This window comes from Rhipicephalus microplus, chromosome 10 (genome assembly GCF_043290135.1).
Source record: "Rhipicephalus microplus isolate Deutch F79 chromosome 10, USDA_Rmic, whole genome shotgun sequence".
Lineage (NCBI taxonomy): Eukaryota > Metazoa > Arthropoda > Arachnida > Ixodida > Ixodidae > Rhipicephalus > Rhipicephalus microplus.
Window position 1 is genome coordinate 92,201,976 of NC_134709.1, and position 11,932 is coordinate 92,213,907.

The window sequence follows — 11,932 nt, forward strand, 5'->3', positions numbered from 1 at the left end:
CGTCCCGCCGAGGTGGTTTTGTGGCTTATGTACTTGCCTGATGACCCGCAGGTCGCGGGATCAAATCCGGGCTTCGAGGGCTGCATTTTACATCGAAGCGGAAACGCTGTAGGGCCACGTGCTCAGATTTGGGTGAAGGTTAAAGAACGCCAGTTGACTAAAGTTTTCACAGCCCTTTACTGCGGCGTCTTTCATAATCAGTTGATAGTTTTGAGACGCCAAACCCAAAGCGAAAAAACTCAGTGGTCACGCCACATATTCCCGCGCTATCGCATCGTTTAAAAAAAAAAGTAGCTAGCAGATGCAGCGTAAATGTTTTTTTTTTGATGCCCAACAAATTTGGAGGAAATTTGTCGCCGGATACACAAAAAAGTAGAAATGAAAAAAATGCATGCACTGGTATAGGCTGGGGCGCTAAAAACCTATCTCAAGCAGCTGAGTGCGCCTCGGTTGTAGTTTGTAGAATCCTCCTGTCCGGCGGCCCCGCATATATAGACCAGACAGGCTGCTGTGTTAATAATAGGAAGAGAAAACATGATACGGGTGTACGTTGCAATGACCTATATCTTATGGCTGTGCATTGCAGGCTACAGTGTGATTGTGCACCCCCTTTCAGCAAAGCCTGACAAGATTCCTGGCATTATCAGCATAGTGTCACAACTCGAGAGATTTTGAGGCTTGGTACATACAAAAGGAAAATGAATCAGGCGTTTGTTTCCATGTGCAGCCCTGCGAAATAATCAAGTCCTATTCCTGAATGAGTAGATATATTGATGTATTTTATGTATCTTATTTGGATGCTCATACCTGTTGCCTTACTTTCATGTGCGATTTTGTTGCCTCGCATGAGCATATATAAGCTTCGCATGAGCATATATTGATGCTCTGGACATGTGAATAAAAGTTCAACTGCAAGTCGACACATGTGTTCTGTGTTTCTTTTTTTCGTAAGGATTCGTCTAACATTGTGGCGCCATTTCAGTCGTATGATTTTATACTAACTTGCCAAGTGTTCGGTTCTCCCAATCTTTCAAAACCTAATATCGCTATTCATTGTTTTCAAGAAGAGAGGCACGTCACCAGGTTACGTAGAGCCTCCGTTATCAGCCCACAGTTAACCATGTATGTTGCATGTGATATCGCTGTCATTTGGCAACGCTATAACTTCATTAAGCCAAAAATCTTGTTTTGTGACTTTATGAACGTTTAAAGCAACGTCATCTTATGATGATGATTTGTTACATCTTATGAGCGGGCGCCGCCAGGGGGCGCTAAAGTGGGACGCCAGAATCTTATAACCTTGGTATCTGATGAACTTAGTATCTCATGACTCCGTTCGGGCTGGCATGGTGGATGGACGTGTTTTGAGCGCTCCCAATCGACTGCGCCGATAAGTGGTTTCGCGTGTTTTGAGATTGCCTTTAAAATAATTAGGGCGGCAGTTAGAATCTTTGTAGCACTTATTACATTGTACGGTTTTCCAAGTGTTGGTCGCCAGGTATTTACTAGTTTGTGCGTGTGTGTGTCTATGTGTGTGAGCGTGTTTTTTTTTCTTTCTGCCACCTCATGGGGGATGTGCACGTACATTGAACACGCAAACTTTTGTAGTACAGCTTAGACTTTCCGTTTTTATTAGGACAGGTATCGTATTTTGTAGTTATCTAGGGAGAGAAGTCTCAAGGACAATTCGTGTCGTAAAAGCGTGGTTGAAAAGGCTGTAAAGTGTTCAGGATGCGGGGTGAGTTTAAAAACAGACCCAAGTGCAGAAGTGAATGGAGAGGAGGCTGACGCGAAGTGTAGGCAATGTGAGGTCGAGGAAAAAATGGAGAAAACAATGGCTGCCCAGAGTGAACTGCTGTTTAGAATCACCGAACTGGAGACTGCGTTGGTGGCCGAGCAAGAAAAAACGAGAGCAATGGAAGAAAGGCTGATGTCCACTGAGGAAGCACTAGCCAAGGTGAACAAAAGAGTGGCCGACGGAGAAAACAGTAGGGCACCGGGCACGAGGGCCGCGGAGAAGAAAGAGCAAGCGAGTTTGGAAAAAACCTGTTCAGTCGGTTCAATTGTCGCAAGGCTCAGCGTCAGCGAAGTAGTGGTGGGGTCGGGAGGAGACAAAGCAACCGGCGTCACAGGTGCAAGTAACCCCCAGGTGCAGGGCGCTCCAGCTGAAAACTAACAGCTTGTGATAATCGCAAGAGACTCGAGTTAAAATTGATGCGTAGAAGCAATCGAAGAGAGGGTAAGAGGTGACAAGAGGGTCGCAGTATAACGCTCCCAGGACGCAAGCTGAAAGCAGTCATGAGACAAGCGGGCGCAAAACTCAAAACAACAGCTGATAGAGGAAACCTCGTGATCATTTCAGGCGGTTTAAACGATGTCTTAAATGAAGAAACGGCAGGACTAGCGACTACACGGGTGAAAGGGGTCGATGACATATGCGCCACTTCTCCTCAGGTATAAGTAGTGATATGCACGATACTGAAGGTACTGGTGCGTGACAACTCACAAAGAGCGGCTGTCAGCGCGAACCGAGAGATATGGCGGATGAGTCGAGAGAAAGGCTTTGAGGTGGTAGAAATAAACAGAGAGGTGCATAGGTGGGGTGGTTTTCAACAAGACAGAATTCACATCGATGGGCGGTTAAGTCATAAGGTGGGTTGGCGATTTGTAGGGCGCGCAGTAACGTTTTCGGAGGGCACGCGGGCCCCTCGGTGTGCAGGGTAGCTAGCAATGAGGAAAACAACCAGGGAGACCCTTTGGTAGGTGGAATGGAAAGATACGATTCCAAAGTGGCACCAGTATCTGAGATAGGCAGAGTCCGGGTAAAAGTAGACGTAGCCACGAGCGCCGAGCCAATTCAGATATACGGTATATTAACTCGAAGGGTGGCAGGACCAGGCTGAAGCGGGAAGACATAGAACAACAGCTAAGGGAGGAAAAGGCAATGGTATACACTTTTGTAGAAATACATCTTAGGAACCTGGAACAATCTCCTAACTATCGGGACTACGCATGAAAATATTGTAATAGAACAGAAGGCAGCAGGAAGGGGGTGGTATTGGGGCATTCATTCATAAAAGTACAGACTGGCAAAGGATCAAGCAGGAGTGCAAGTAACAATCGTGGCTAAAAGAGAAAGTGGCAGGGCTAATGACACTCTTTGGTTTTGTGTACTTGTGGACGAAAACAAAGGCCAAAGAGGAAAACCAGGCAATGGAAGAGTGTATATCAAAGGACATTGAAGACTTAGGGGGAAAGTGCGAGATAATTATACTAGGAGATATGAATGTGCGCACAGAAGATATAGATGAGTATACTGACCTATCAGGCAAAATGATCATGGTTATGTGTGAAAAGCTTAATTTGATCATTTGCAACAGTACCGAGAAGTTTTAAAGGCAAATATCATGGGAGGTAGGAAGGCTACAGTCGACAATAGATTACGCTCTGATGACACATAGGATGTATGATAAGCTCAGGGGAATGAACATAAATGGAGGTGGCTCCAGAAGTCTGGGTAGTAATCACAAACGTTTCAAGCTAACTTTTGGAAGAGTAGTGAACGGTGGAAGGAGACAAGATAAGCAACTACAAGAAAATTTTTATTAAGAAAGGCAAACTGAAAAGCCACTAAACAAATTGGGAAAGTAATCACTGAGGATAATATAACAGTGTGGACATACACGAATTTTATTAGACTGTTCGAGCGAGAGCTTGCTAAGGCACGTGAAAAGTCACCACGGAAAAGAAGACACAAACCCAAAAGTTGATGAGATGAGGAAGTTAAGAGAGCCATAGCAAAACGTCAGGAAGCCTCTAGGGAACACAGACATGCTAAGCAGTGGGGTAAACCGACAGATGATGTTAAAAGAAAATGGTAAATGTTTCTAAGCTTTAGAAGGAATGCATCCCTTCTGATCAATGAAAAGATTAGAAGAAAGGGAGCTCAGTGGCTGGCAGAAGTACATAAAAAAGATAGAAAGGCAGCGGAGAAATTTTGGAACCATCTAAACTCCCTAAGAATTGAGACGAGCCTAGAACAGAGGTTTTTAACTACAGCTCAAGGTGCTAGGCGAGAAGGGGCCGAAGCTATTGAATATATAAGAACAAGGGTGACAAAAACTTTTCAACAAAGAAGTGCTTTGTGCACCACAATAGACAAGGATGAATGAAGTGGCGCGATGGCTCCATTTTCTCAACGAGAAAGGGAAAGGGTTGAGGAAACGGTTCCTAGTAGTACATCAGCAGGCCCAGATGGCATTCCAACTATGCTCATAGAGACTTTGGGCCCGAACACCAAGCGGACTTTGAGAGAGGCAGAGAGCAAAATAATAATCGATGGTGAAATCCGCGATGGATGGAAACTTAGTAGGATGAGCATGATCTATAAAGGAAAGGAGGACAAAGCTGACATAGGCAACTACCGTCCTATAACAGTGACATCTGTGGTCTACAGGCTGGAGATGCAGATTATAAAGAAAGGCTGCAGGCATGAATAGAGGATAAGGGGGTGCTGGGAGAACTGTAGAATGGGTTTCGAAAACACGGGAGGTTGGAAGACAATCTGTTTTCTTTTACACAGTGCATCAAAATAGCAGAAAAGGAACACAGGCCCCTGTGGCTAGCATTTGTGTATATCAAGGAAGCGTACGATAGCGCAGTTCAAGAGGACTTGTGAAGAATACTGTACACACTAGGTGTGGAAGATGCAGTCACTAATCTTTTAAAGGATATCTATAAAGGAGTGGACACGGGATCGGTGCTTCTGTACAAGCACTGAATCGCTTCCCTTTTGCAATGCAGGTTCAGCTGGCATTCCTCGTGCCCTTCTTATCAAGTGCATGCTTAGGCGTGATATGCGCTCCTTCATTATCCTCGACGCTGGAACATCTAGGCGTCGGCGCGTCTGACGTGGTGATCTTTTCGCCTCGTGATTTCGCGCCCATGCCTACCCTGCCTATTCTTGATGAACTCGTCTTCAAGCAACCCCCCGGATCGACAGCAGCATCAACTTCAACCAAGTGTTTAAGAAGCCAGCGCAGCCCAAACCAATTCAGTGGACACGGGATCGGTGCTTCTGTACAAGCACTGAATCGCTTCCCTTTTGCAATGCAGGTTCAGCTGGCATTCCTCGTGCCCTTCTTATCAAGTGCATCCTTAGGCGTGATATGCGCTCCTTCATTACCCTCGACACTGGAACATCTAGGCGTCGGCGCGTCTGACGTGGTGATCTTTTCGCCTCGTGATTTCGCGCCCATGCCTACCCTGCCTATTCTTGATGAACTCGTCTTCAAGCAACCCCCCGGATCGACAGCAGCATCAACTTCAACCAAGTGTTTAAGAAGCCAGCGCAGCCCAAACCAATTCAGTGGACACGGGATCGGTGCTTCTGTACAAGCACTGAATCGCTTCCCTTTTGCAATGCAGGTGTGTGCAAACGTTTCTTTATATGCAAAGAAAAATAACAACCTCTGCTTAATACTGGTCCCGTGTCCACGGGTGTTGTGTGAAGTGTTTTGTGAATGTTTTTTCATACCTTTTTGCTTCTACGCGCTGGCGATGTTGAGAGCAACCCCGGGCCCCCTACCAAGCGTTCGGACACGCTCGGTGACATAGCATCCTTACCCGCAGATCCCGCGGAACAGATGAGGGTCATTTTCCAAATGCTCAAAGATGTTCACACCCGCTCACTAGAAAGTTCGAAGGTACAGACCGAATTAGCAGCTGATGTTAAAGCAATTAAATCTGGACAGAAATCCATCGAAACCAAGATCACTGCTATTCAGAACCGGCTTGAAGTACTGGAGGAAAATTATAAAAAACTAGAAGAACTTACCCAGGAAGTTAGTAGCATCCATACTCAGACAGATCAGCTTTCCGCTCAGGTATGCTCATTGCAAACACGCGTGCAGGATCACGATGACAGACTGCGACGCAACAACCTCATTTTCTACGGCATCCCAGATTCTGAAGAAACCTGGGCAATGACAGAGGAAAAAGTTATTTCCACTCTCAATTGCCACCTTTCTTCTCCCCTTTCCTCTGATGCCATTGAACGCGCGCATCGCTTGGGTACCTTCAGCCAGGGCAAATGTCGCCCAATCATAGTTAAATGCCTATCCTATAAAACAAAAGATGCGTTACTTGCGACACATATACACCTAAAGAAACATAACATCACTGTAGCAGAGGATTTTTCACCCGCTACACGTGCAGCTCGGAAAAAACTACTTGATTTTGCCAACAGTCAACCAGGCCCCGTCAAGCATAAACTCAGCTACAACAAGCTGCTTCTGAACCAAAAATGCTACATGTACGACCCAAACAGTGATGCAATCATCAACATTCCAAATCGTAGTACACAAACCATTGCCCCGCCTGCAACTTCCAAGCCCTAGGAAAGCGCGAGGGGCAGTGGTCATGTGACTGTAGCTTCCATATCGGTCCTGTTTACTAATATCAGAAGTGTTCTTAACAAGTATAACTCTCTATCATCAGCGATCGACACATGCTCCGCTAAAATTATCGCGTTAACTGAAACTTGGCTCTGCGGGCAAGTGTGCGACTCCGAGATATTTTTAAACGCTCATCGCTTTTCACTTTTTCGTCGCGACCGTGGCACACAGAGAGGCGGTGGCGTACTTCTGGCTATTTCCAGCGATATCCCATCATCATCTGTACACGTTCATACTAATCTAGAAATGATATGGGCTGTGGTAACGCTTAGTCACCAGAATGTAGTCATCGGGGTATGCTACCGCCCACCCTCACCCTCGCCTACATTCAGTAGCGAACTTCAAGATGCCATAAACGTTGTTAGTACGCGTTTCCCTACATCGCCGTTGCTCTTGCTGGGTGATTTCAATTTTCCCAACATAACCTGGAATTCCCATTCCCCTTTAATATTTCCGCTTTCGTCCCAAGCTCGCGAATTTTTAGACGTTTGCTCGGTATTTTCCTTACAGCAAATGTGTACACAAGCAACCAGAATAGTAGCTCACGCTGCAAACACATTAGACTTAATTCTAACAAACAGTTCCGATATAATATCGCCCATAACGTACCTTCCGGGTCTTAGCGATCATTTGCTTCTACATTTTTTCATTAACTTAGCCCACCCGAAAACAAAGAAAAAGAAGAAAATCATTCGTGACTATAACAGAGGTGACTTTGAGGCAATCAACAATGACCTTTCTACCTTCACTGATCTTTTTCTTGACGGTTTTGACGATCGCAGTGTACAAACTAATTGGAATATGTTTTCAGATAAAATAATTCAACTCACTGAACAGTACATCCCACACCGCAGTGTAACCAACAACTCAAATGCACCCTGGTACAACAGCCATATCCGGCGTTTGTCAAACAGGAAAAAGCGTTTCTTTCGCGCCGCAAAACTTTCGCCTTCTAATGAACGTTGGGCTTTATATGCAACAGCGTCTACGTTGTACATTCAGGCCCTTCGAGATGCAAAAAAACATTTTCATTCCCATGTACTACCTTCCATGTTAACCACAAATGTTAAGAAATTCTGGCGAACTTTTAATCCCTCAACCGATGACGCTATCACACTGACCGATTCCTCTGGCGACCCCATTTCATCTGATATTTGTGCCTCAGTTTTTAACCGTACATTTGCTGAGAACTTTTCTGCCCATTCTGCTGTTAATAACCCCACAACAAACAGCCATACCTTTGAAAGTATGCCACCTATACTAATCAGTACACTTGGTGTTCTTGAGCTCATTGGTGGACTTAGCCTTCATTCAGCTCCCGGCTGTGATAATATTAGTAACAAGTTCTTGAAAAACACTTCGGCCTACGCTGCGTTAATCTTAACTAAACTTTTTCAACAGTCTCTTGATCAGTCCATTCTTCCAAATGAGTGGAAAATTGGGAAGGTCATTCCAATTCACAAGTCTGGAAGCAAGACATCTCCACTTAACTATCGCCCCATTTCCTTAACCAGCACATGTTGTAAAATGTTTGAGCATATTATTTTCACTAACCTTGTCGGTTTTCTAGAATCCAACTCTTTTTTCTGTTCAGCACAACACGGTTTTAGAAAACATTACTCATGTGAAACTCAGCTAATAACCTTTACTCATGCGCTACATCAAGTACTAGATCGATCATCGATCATTGACTGCATATTTTTAGATTTTTCTAAGGCATTCGACAAGGTTTGTCATAAATTGCTACTGCTTAAACTAAACACGCTTAATATTGGTATTAATTTACTGAAATGGATTGAGTGCTTCCTTTTAAACCGCTCACAATTTGTTTCTTTTAATGGCTTTAACTCAGAGTTTACAGATGTCTATTCGGGAGTTCCTCAAGGTTCAGTCCTTGGGCCTTTATTATTCCTAATTTATAATAATGATCTTCCTTCCGTTGTTAACTCTAATATTCTCCTATTCGCGGATGACTGTGTTGTTTTTAGAGAGATAACGAACTCTAATGATGTTGCCTCACTTCAGTCTGATCTTGGCGCAATCGCAGACTGGTGCAGTGAATGGCTAATGCAACTAAATATTAATAAATGTAAAGTCATGCGTGTTTCCAGAAAATCTTCCCGTCCACCACCATACCACATTGATAACATTCATTTAGAATCAGTAACTTCATATAAATACCTCGGTGTTTACATTACTGCAAACCTAAACTGGTCTGCTCATATCGAGCACTTAATTAACAAAGCTAACCGCATGTTAGGCTATCTTCGTCGAAATTTTTATCACGTTCCTTCCTCCTTGAAACTCCTGCTCTATAAAACACTAATCCGATCGAAATTAGAGTATGCCACATCGGTGTGGGATCCCACCCATATCAACTTAATTACTGCTCTAGAGATGGTTCAGAACAACTCTGTACGTTTCATTCGCGCTAATTACAGTCGCACCGCCAGCATAACTTCTATGAAATCAGACCTTTCCCTCCCATCGTTATCACTGCGCAGAAAAGTGTCACGCATTGCCTTGTTTCATAAAATGTATCATCATCCTGATCTGCGCGATCGACTCATCCCTCAACCATCTTATGTATCCCATCGCACTGATCGTCGTCACAAAGTTGGATTCGCTTCATGTAATACTGAGTACTTTTATCAATCATTTCTACCACGAACCTCTCGCGATTGGAATGGCCTTCCCGCTGACATTGTAAACATTAATAACTGTAAACATTTTCGCAATTCTGTAGCTAATATTGTATACTCAGGCTCTTTCTAACTTATGGTGCGTCTCTATTGTACTTGCATATTTTGTTCCTTTTATTTTGTTACCTTTTTGTGCTTTTAACACTCCCCCTCTGTAATGCCTCTGGCCCTGAGGGGTATAATAAAATGAAATGAAATGAAATGAAAGAAGGCAGGCAAAAAGTCGAAAAAGCAGGTATCCAAGCCTGCAGAGGTAAAAAGGGGGCTTAGGCAGGAGTGTCCTCTGTCACCCTTCTTATTCACGATGTACCTACAAGTATTAGAGGCCATGGACTGGGCTTCAACCTATCTTTCGTTAAACAAGGAAAACTCTTTGAACAGGCACTACCAGCATTGTTGTACGGAAATGATATAGTGCCAATTGTTGACAACAGGGAAGATTTGCACATATTTATGAACATCTGGGGTAATGAGGGAGATAGGTTACATTTCAGATTCAGTAAAAGAAAAATCAGCAGTCATTATTTTTAATGATAATGAAGGTAGTGAGCTTACAATACAGGAGATCACGCTAGAGATAAAGATAAATACAAATATCTGGGCGTAAGGAAAAGCAATGGGGCCGAGTACTTAAGGTAACACGCAATATACGCGACGAATAACAGTAAAAGGAATGCAGCGGTGATGAAAAACACGGCACTGTAGAGCTAAAATAGGTAAAGAGGAACATGGAAAGGGATCATGGTTCCTGGTCTGACGTTACAATGCGGCCTTGTGCATGAGATCAGAAGTTCAAGCAAGATTAGAAATTAAGCAACGTGGAATAGATAGGCTTGCCTTAGGAACTTACGGGAATACATCAAATCAGGTAGTGCAAGTTGATATGGGACGGACATCCTTGAAGGGCAGTGAAGCTAGCAGCAAGATAAAATTTGAGAAGCGATTGAAAGAAATGGGGGAGTAGCGTTGGGCTAGGAAGGTATTCAGCTACTTGTACATCAAGAATGTCGATATGATATGGACGAAGCAAACCGAAAAACTGACTGGTAAATAGTTAGAAAACAGCAGAGGGCCAAACCAAAAAGAATTATCGATTAGGAAGAAGGTGAAGGAAGCTGAGACGGATATGTGAAGAATTGGCCTGATTAAGAAGTCCGCACTAGAGATCTATCGAACATTTAAGCCGCAAATTGCCAAGCGAAGGTTCTATGATAATAGTCGGAGTAGTTATCCACTGTTTGAGGCCAGGGCGGATAATTGTGAACCAAGATATATCGTGCCAAATACGAAAGAGTAGACACAGTACGCAGTGCGTGTGGAGAGGAAGAAGAAACTTCCGAACACTTGATAATGTTCTGTTAAGGTATTCACCCTATAGTTCAGGATGATGGCGCAGAGTGTTTCAAAGCACTGGGGTTTAGGGACAGAGAGGGCAAAATAGACTTTAAGTGGGTAGAATTAACTATAAGAAGGTTATCTGGTTGGTGGCTAAAGTCAAGGTACGAGGGAAAATCAAACCCTTCACTGCAAAGTACGAGTCCTCAACCTCACTATTTGAAGGGAAAAAATGAATCTAATTTTTGGTTCACTAAGTATTATGGCATGTTGGCGTTAGCCACCGCCTGATCGTAAGATTACAGCTATCTCAATCCATCGAATCCATTCATTCGGTATGTTTTCGAGCTTCAGTGGGCCCCTAAAGCTTATACCTTCAGAGACCTCTAAACCTCCCAGAAGACGAAAGTCACTTTTGGGTGACAGAAGTGTGCACGAGTGTAGCACGAACACGGAGCCGTGATAATTCTTCGAAGTAGTGCCGTACTAGCAGAGTTGGACGCGTTTGATTTCTTCGTGTACGAAAAAATACTCCGTGAGTGTGTGTTTTGTTGGCGAACAGCAGCTGCTGTGCCAACTCGTGCTTGTACGAGTGGGCCGTTATGTGCCCTGCATTGCACGCACGCATTCAAGGGGTCGCAAACACGATAGACTCGTACGCACAAACGCGGGCCACAGGGCGAACAACAAGGAAAGCGGACAGCTCCTTGCAGTATAACCCGAAGCCACAGGCTCTTGCTCGACCAACCGCAGCGTATTTGTGGCTAGCATGGACATTTGAACGGAAAGCAGGATGAATTGTTTCTTCGTTGTTGTTCGTAGTGCTGCCACATGTAGAATCATTGATGACAACGGCATTTCGCGCACTCTGTGCGTATTTACTTGAAATGTCCGAAAATAAAAACTGGAGTACGTATGGGGTCATAGCAATATTGTATTATCATAATTTATCATACTAGTATCACCAAAAAGGTGCAATGAAAGTAGTGGGTATGGTAACTAAACAGTACACTGGTAAACTATCTAAGAGGACGAAAAATGACAAGAGACGACAAACCACCAAGGCCTCAAATGCGGCCGGCAGTGTAGAGCTAGTGGAGCCTTCGAAATTATTCAATAGGCGCAAGGCAGCCGACATCAGAAGTAATACCTTAAAATGAATTGAGCAGGTACGAAAGCAGCAGAAGCCTAAAAGCTGCGAAGGCAAACTTCTGCATAGAAAAAAATTGAACGTATGCTTGTAGGGGCAACGAAGGCAATGCCAAAACCAATTTGGATAGGATAGGCAAGTAGCGGAGAAGTTCAATAGAGAGCTGTACAGAAGGCAAAACAACCAGGATGGTATCGTGAGAAGCAACGACAGTCGAAAAGAATTCGACATCCTACCAGTAATGACATTGGAAGAGAGAGAGAGATAGACTTTATTATTTCTGGCAGATT

The 11,932-nt window shown here is 44.0% G+C and overlaps 1 long non-coding RNA gene across 1 annotated transcript; it reads right to left on the bottom strand.

Annotated features, from left to right (window-relative positions):
* Positions 1 to 4,879: 4,879 nt before the first annotated feature.
* Positions 4,880 to 7,429, bottom strand: LOC142774794 (uncharacterized). The gene is made up of 3 exons (XR_012886562.1): positions 7,286 to 7,429; positions 5,837 to 5,977; positions 4,880 to 5,690 (listed from the first exon to the last, which is right to left on the bottom strand). It is a non-coding gene; the product is annotated as an uncharacterized LOC142774794 (long non-coding RNA).
* Between the last annotated feature and the right edge of the window lie 4,503 nt (positions 7,430 to 11,932).